The 6,813-nt window shown below is 34.3% G+C and overlaps 1 pseudogene; it reads left to right on the top strand.

The window, feature by feature from the left end:
• The first annotated feature begins 4,422 nt into the window (after positions 1–4,422).
• Positions 4,423–5,359, top strand: LOC101596950 (annotated as a pseudogene).
• The last annotated feature ends 1,454 nt before the right edge of the window (positions 5,360–6,813 follow it).

The following is a 6,813-nucleotide window of genomic DNA, read 5'->3' on the forward strand; positions in this document are numbered from 1 at the left end:
GTCTGGAGTTCGTTTGCAGAGGATGGAAGCCCTGGTGAGCCCATTCTCTCTCTTCTTCTATCTGTCTTTCTCTCTGTGTCTGTCGCTCTCAAATAAATAAATAAAAAATTTTAAAAAAAAGTGTATGATACTATTACCTTTGATACAGCACTATATCTTGGTCCTCAACATGACACACCACTGACAAAATATAACTGCTTAAAAGTCTAAAGGGTTCCAGTGATGAGGGCCTCAATGATATTCATGTACACATTGGAGCAGTTTAGATGGATGAAATCTTGACTCTGCCATGTGGGTTGTTAAATACCCCCAGGGTCTCCACCTTTTGCTGAGCTACCAGCTGTACAGATTCTCTGCACTACTTAGGAACATCCTGTATCCCTATATTTCTAACGTGAAGCCACATGAATATACTTACTTCCCATGGATTTCAGGTAACTAGCAAGACTGGATACTCATTTTCTGAGGATGTATAACTTGGCAACTGATGAACAAGGTGTACTCCTGTGATATTTGCTGATGTCACTGTGGTTCCTGTATTGCAATAAAGTGAGACATAATCTCTAATTCACTTAAAGAAATAGAACTCTATGAACATTATGACAATATGTATATAATAGTTGATATACTTTATTTTACTATGGCAACATAAATATCCTGGATAATTCATATTTTACAACCTGCAATTCATTCAAATAGTTCTTAGCCATTTTAAAATTTAACATAATCACAATAATAAGCATAACTATTTCTTGCAAATATATAGGAAAGAACACAATAAAGGTATACAATGCATTATGACATCTTATTCATCAATGTCTATTAAAGATTTATGTTTTAAAGTTTTTTATTATTTATATTTAGAAAGAGAGAGAAAGAGAGAGAGAGAGAGAGAGAGAGAGAACAAGAGGATGACTGTGCCAGGACCTTTAGTCTGCTGCAAAAGAACACCAGGTGCTTACGCCCCTTTGTGCACATCTACAACATTGTGCACTTGCATCACTGCTTCTGGCTATGTGGGACCTGGAGATTTTAACATTAATTCTTGGGCATAATAGGCAAGTGCCTTAACCATTAAGGCATCTCTCCAGCCCAAATTCATATATATGTGTGTGTGTGTGTGTGTGTGTGTGTGTGTGTGTGTGTGTGTGTGTGTGAGATTTATGAGCTAGAGAGACAAAGAGAATGGGCAAGCCAAGGCCTCTAGCCACTGCAAACGAACTCCACTTTATGCATCTGGCTTACATGGGTACTGGAGAATAGAACCTTAGTCCTTTGGCTTTGCAGACATGCACCTTAACTACTAAGCCATCTCTCTAGCCCACAGATTCTTTTAATGAAGCCACAAATCATGCTGAATACACACTATGTATACTGTTGGTATCAAATGCTGAGATAAATTTTAACTATTCTCATCATATCTCATTTTAGGAAGCAGGACATGAGAGGGGTAGAGAAATATTTGATCATAAATATTGTAAATGTCTTTACAGTTTGAGTAGGGTAGACCCATTAGGCAATGAGTACATGTATAGGGCTGTCTTACAAACTCATAAATATAGGAAATTTAGTATTTTTCAGTTATGTTAAAGTTTGACACTGAATTATAAACAGACATTGTTAAAATGCACATGTATATGTGATAGATCACATTAAGTTTTCAATTTAAAACAACATATTACAAATATGACAGATTTTGTGTAAACCTTTGAGGAACTAGAAAGCCAAAGCCTAATTATAGATATGAAAGATTAAAAGTAAACAAATTATACCAGAAAAGAGAGACATTAAAGCACAATGGAATAAAACATTAGTGGAATAAATAAAATATAAAATACATGCACACATACATATAGAAAAGAAGATATGTAAGCAAAATAAATGACCTAGAAAACAGCTAATCAGATGGATGGAGGAAAGTACTTCTTAGAGTTATGTTTTGATTGAGTGTAACCCAAAGGTGCAGGTGGTATAGTCTCCATATCCAGAGTGATCACTATTAGGAATGCTATGGACCATTTAGATGGCTTACTGGTAGATAATTAGGGGTATTTTCTTAGAGTAGATTTTAGTACCTCAGCCTCCACTCTCTCTCCTCCTGGATGGAAATGTGACCTTTGACTCTGACAGATTTCAATGATGGTGTTCAACCTTCATCAGAGATCCAGGGTGATGGTTCATTCACTCATGACCTTGAATCAACTTCATATGTATATACGCATAGAAAAAGCACTCCCAACCAACTTCAACTAGACTAATATACTTTAGGTATTGTAGCAAGTACTTTATCAAAGATTCATACTGGGATCTTTAGATCATTAAAAATAGAAAAAAAATCTTTAATAATCTTTGAGGATCTTGAGACAAAAACATTTGAGAATTAGTGTAGTAAGTATATACAATGTGATGTCATCATGGAATTAATATGATAGAAACATATCATCAGGGAATAAGAGTATGTCTACTAACATTCATGGTCATGATGTCATTACTTATAATAGCAAGAAAGTACAAAATTACACATTTGTGAGTATATGTATAGATATTTAGCCATGAGAGAAAAACTAATCTGGAACAGCCAACAGGTGAGCCCTGGAAATATTAGGGTAAATTAAAGAAGTGAGTCACAAACTAACCAAAAATATTGTTTCAATATCTAGAAATATGTCTTTTTCTGAAAAAGCAAATGCATATTCTCAGAAATGCAATGATGGCTTCAAGGGATTACAGAGACAGGGGAAAGGAAATTGTTGATGGGTATGAATTTTATAAATGGTGCTGAAAGTATTTTGTAATTAATGTGAGTGCACAGTTTTATGAATATAAAGATGCATTTGTTTTAAAAGAGTGGATATTCTTATATTATATGAACGCTTACTTAGACAGAAAGGGATTGAGGATGATTAAACAGAGTGACTGTCTGCATTTTCTAAAATTTCTGATTGGGTCAGAGAAGGAAAGCTTACAGCTGTTTGTTTTTGCTGATGTGGACTAATTATGTTATCAGAGTGGAAATTTAAAAATAGACTTGGCTTAAACTGTTACCAAACCCACAACATAGAATACAAACTCAGAAATAGCATTAATCACACTAAAGCCTGAGGGAAATGGCCTCAGAATTGCAAGTCCCAAATGCCGACTGGTAAAATAAAATGCTGCCTTTGTAGTATTCAGCTGGCAAAGACCTGCTCAGCTTAAGTAAGTGCTCAGAACTAAATACATAAGAAAAATATTTTTAAAAATCCCTTTATACATTCTCCAATGTCTGAAATGGATTATTTTACTGAGAGTTGGAAAAATTCTGACTAAACCTAACAGTATTAACAAAATGGAAATTTACTGGTTCCTTCTAGACTCATTACATGATAAAGCATTCATTATTTCATAGTCATGCAACTGTAATTATAATTGTTTTCATGTCACATGCATGATGTTAGTAGACTTTTACTATCAAAATTGACTCTGCAGTTTATAAACTACATCTTCCAATTCAGCTTCATGTAAACTACTTGCAATAATTTCTTAGAACAAGAAAAATCCCACCAATATTCTTTGTTTGTGTTCCAATTTTCAGATCTCAAAAAGAACACAGAGATACAGCCAACCACATGACATACAAAATACACATGTATACTTAAGACAGAATCTTTATATGCCAGCATTGTTCATTACCCATCATCCATACCAATTTTAATATGAAAATGTGTTTTAAAATCCAACTTCTTGCAAATGTATATGATTAATGTTTTTATGTTGCTTTGTTTTCAGTTTTCTCCATTCAGAATTCTCATCTGTGACAAGACCACAGCTGATATAAGGTAATGTAAATTGCATGTGAAATCATAAGGATTTCTAGAAGGTCAGTAAGGCTTATTGTCTTTTTTTATAAAATATGAAGGAATACATAAAGCAAGACTAGTAAGCTAGACTTCCATCACTCTTCAGTGAAATTTACCATCTTTCTAGCACTAACAGAAAAATCCTTTTGGAACAATTATGGTTTATTAGGAAAATGATGTGATCTTTATGTCAATGCTAATACTTTAAAGCCCATCAAATGACAGGGTTTATTATATGCCATTTTCAATAGGAATTTGTCATTCACCCAAATCTATTATATCACAAAGTAATAAATACCATGAAAATTAGGGAAACCACAAAAAGTCACATAACTAATACCTAGAACAGAAATTTAGATCCAAATGTCTAAGCTTCTTGGCTGAGCTATTCATTGCTTTGTAAAAATGTCAAATATATAATAATGCTTTTGAAACTGACATAAGACAGATGATTTTATAGACTAATGACAATTGCTAATCGAGCCAATTTCCCCTTACAGAATGTCTTGTTGAATTTCACAAATCAAAATAAACATTTCTCATTCTCTTAAGCATTTTCTCACAAACTTCAACAAGCCAAAGAAGAATGGGCAGTGCAAACTGTTCCTCATTGACTGAATTTATCTTAATGGGGATTACCAATGCACATGAGATGAAAGTGACACTATTTTCCATGTTTCTACTTGTGTATCTCATTAACCTTCTGGGAAATCTTGGGATGATACTTCTGATCAGAATGGACCCACAGCTTCACACACCCATGTATTTTTTTCCTCAGCAATCTCTCCTTCTGTGACCTCTGCTATTCAACTGCAATTGGTCCCAGGATGTTGACTGACATATTTGGCAAGAACAAGTCCATTTCCTTCCTTGGCTGTGCTCTGCAATTCTTCATCTCCTGTACATTTGTAGATTCTGAGTGCGTGCTGCTGGCAGTGATGGCCTTTGACCGGTACCAGGCCATCAGCAGCCCCTTGCTCTACACAGTGAACATGTCCAGCAGGGTGTGCTCCCTGCTCACAGCTGCCGTTTACCTGGTGGGGACAACAGATGCTTTGATACATACAACATTGACATTCTGGTTATGCTTCTGTGGGTCTAATGAGATTGATCATTTCTTCTGTGATATCCCTCCTATCTTAATACTGTCTTGCTCAGACACTCAGGTCAATGAGTTAGCCATATTCACCATTTTTGGTTTCATAGAGCTGAGCACCATCTCAGGAGTTCTTGTCTCCTACTGTTACATCCTCTCGTCCGTCTTAAAGATCCGCTCTAATGAGGGGAGGGTCAAAGCCTTCTCCACCTGTGTCTCCCACTTAACTGCAGTTGGAATATTTCAGGGAACTGTGCTCTTCATGTATTTTCGGCCAAGTTCTTCTTATTCTCTAGCTCAAGACAAAATGAGCTCACTGTTTTACACCCTTGTGATTCCTATGCTGAACCCCTTGATTTACAGCCTGAGGAACAAAGACGTAAAAGAGGCCCTGAAAAAGCTGACAAATAAAAGGTGGTGCTAAATATATGTAATAAACCCCAGAACTTTCCATAGTGATTTTTGGTTTCCTAAAATTATATCATATTATATGCAAATAAAGTTTTATGCAATGTGATGATATATTACAACGAATATCTGTTCTTAAGTTCAGTGATAGAAAAGCAGTGCAGATTCCTATCTGTGGTGCTCCAGTGTATGTCTTCAGCTTAGAATAGCTTCTTACAGAGTATTTTACTGAACTTTCACATTTGGGTACTTTTCATCTGTTTATTCTTTCATTCAATTACTAGTCCAGTTATCTTGAATTGTTAAGATTTTAAATTTTTCCATGTCTTTTTGATTCATCTGTGCCAGATGAAGTTAGTGACAGAAAATAAGATCACGATTGACAGGCAATGAAGAGAAGTAATGTGTTTCTCTTTGTGTTAATGAAAGTTCTCTTAAACAATATAGTAGTGATGGTTGTCACAATATAAAAGTATCTTATAAAAGTATAAAAGTATCTTAGTGCTCTCTCTCTCTCTCTCTCTCTCTCTCTCTCTCTCCCTCTTTCTCTCTCTGTCACTCTCAAATAAATAAATAAAAATGAACAAATTTTTTTTAAAGTATCTTAGATTTTTAAAAAGGATAGAAATAGTTAAAGCTAAGATATGATGGCACAAAATGTGACCTTAGAAAATTTAACATCTCTCACTACTGGAAAATACCCAGGAAAAAAATGACATAAAAATAAATCATTTAATGACCAAGAACACTCTGTATTGTGTACATACACATCATAAAAGTAGAAAAGAACATTCATGGGTAATACAGATGCATCAATTTCCTATGTTCAGTTGACAGAATTTATTACCAATCTTTTTGCAGAGAAAGTATTTCTTTAACATTTTTTTCAATTGTTTAAACATTTTTATTTATTCATTTGCAAGAAAATAGAGAGATAATGTTTATGGGTGCTCCAGAACCTCTAATCACTGAAAGCAAACTCCAGGTGCATGTGCCACTTTGTGCATCTGGCTTATTAGGCCCCTTAAGTTCACATCTAATGGTTTTCAAAAACTAATTTAATACTATGAAGCTTATGGGTATTCTATTAAGTAATTTCAGGGATTTTACAGTATAAGTAATTATATAGCTCATGTAACTTCAACCTTTCCTAAGAATGGTTTAGAAGATGAATAATTATATATAATATGGAACATATATGAACTAAAGGATTACTCATCAAACAAAAGACATAAAAGGAAGTAGAGGTTACAGACTAACACAGTGGCCCATCACAGAGCAAGATGTAACAGTCATCTTTGCAGGGAACTAAGTGCAGAATTGGTTTAGCAAATCTAGTGTTGTAATCTTTATTTAATATTATTTGACTGATTTTATTGAGTAATTTTACCTTATAGTATCAATACAATTTTATTTAAGTACTTCTTATTGGTCACTATATCCAAGCAATCTCCAATTATGTTGTGTACA

This window comes from Jaculus jaculus, chromosome 1 (genome assembly GCF_020740685.1).
Source record: "Jaculus jaculus isolate mJacJac1 chromosome 1, mJacJac1.mat.Y.cur, whole genome shotgun sequence".
NCBI classification, from domain to species: Eukaryota; Metazoa; Chordata; class Mammalia; order Rodentia; family Dipodidae; genus Jaculus; species Jaculus jaculus.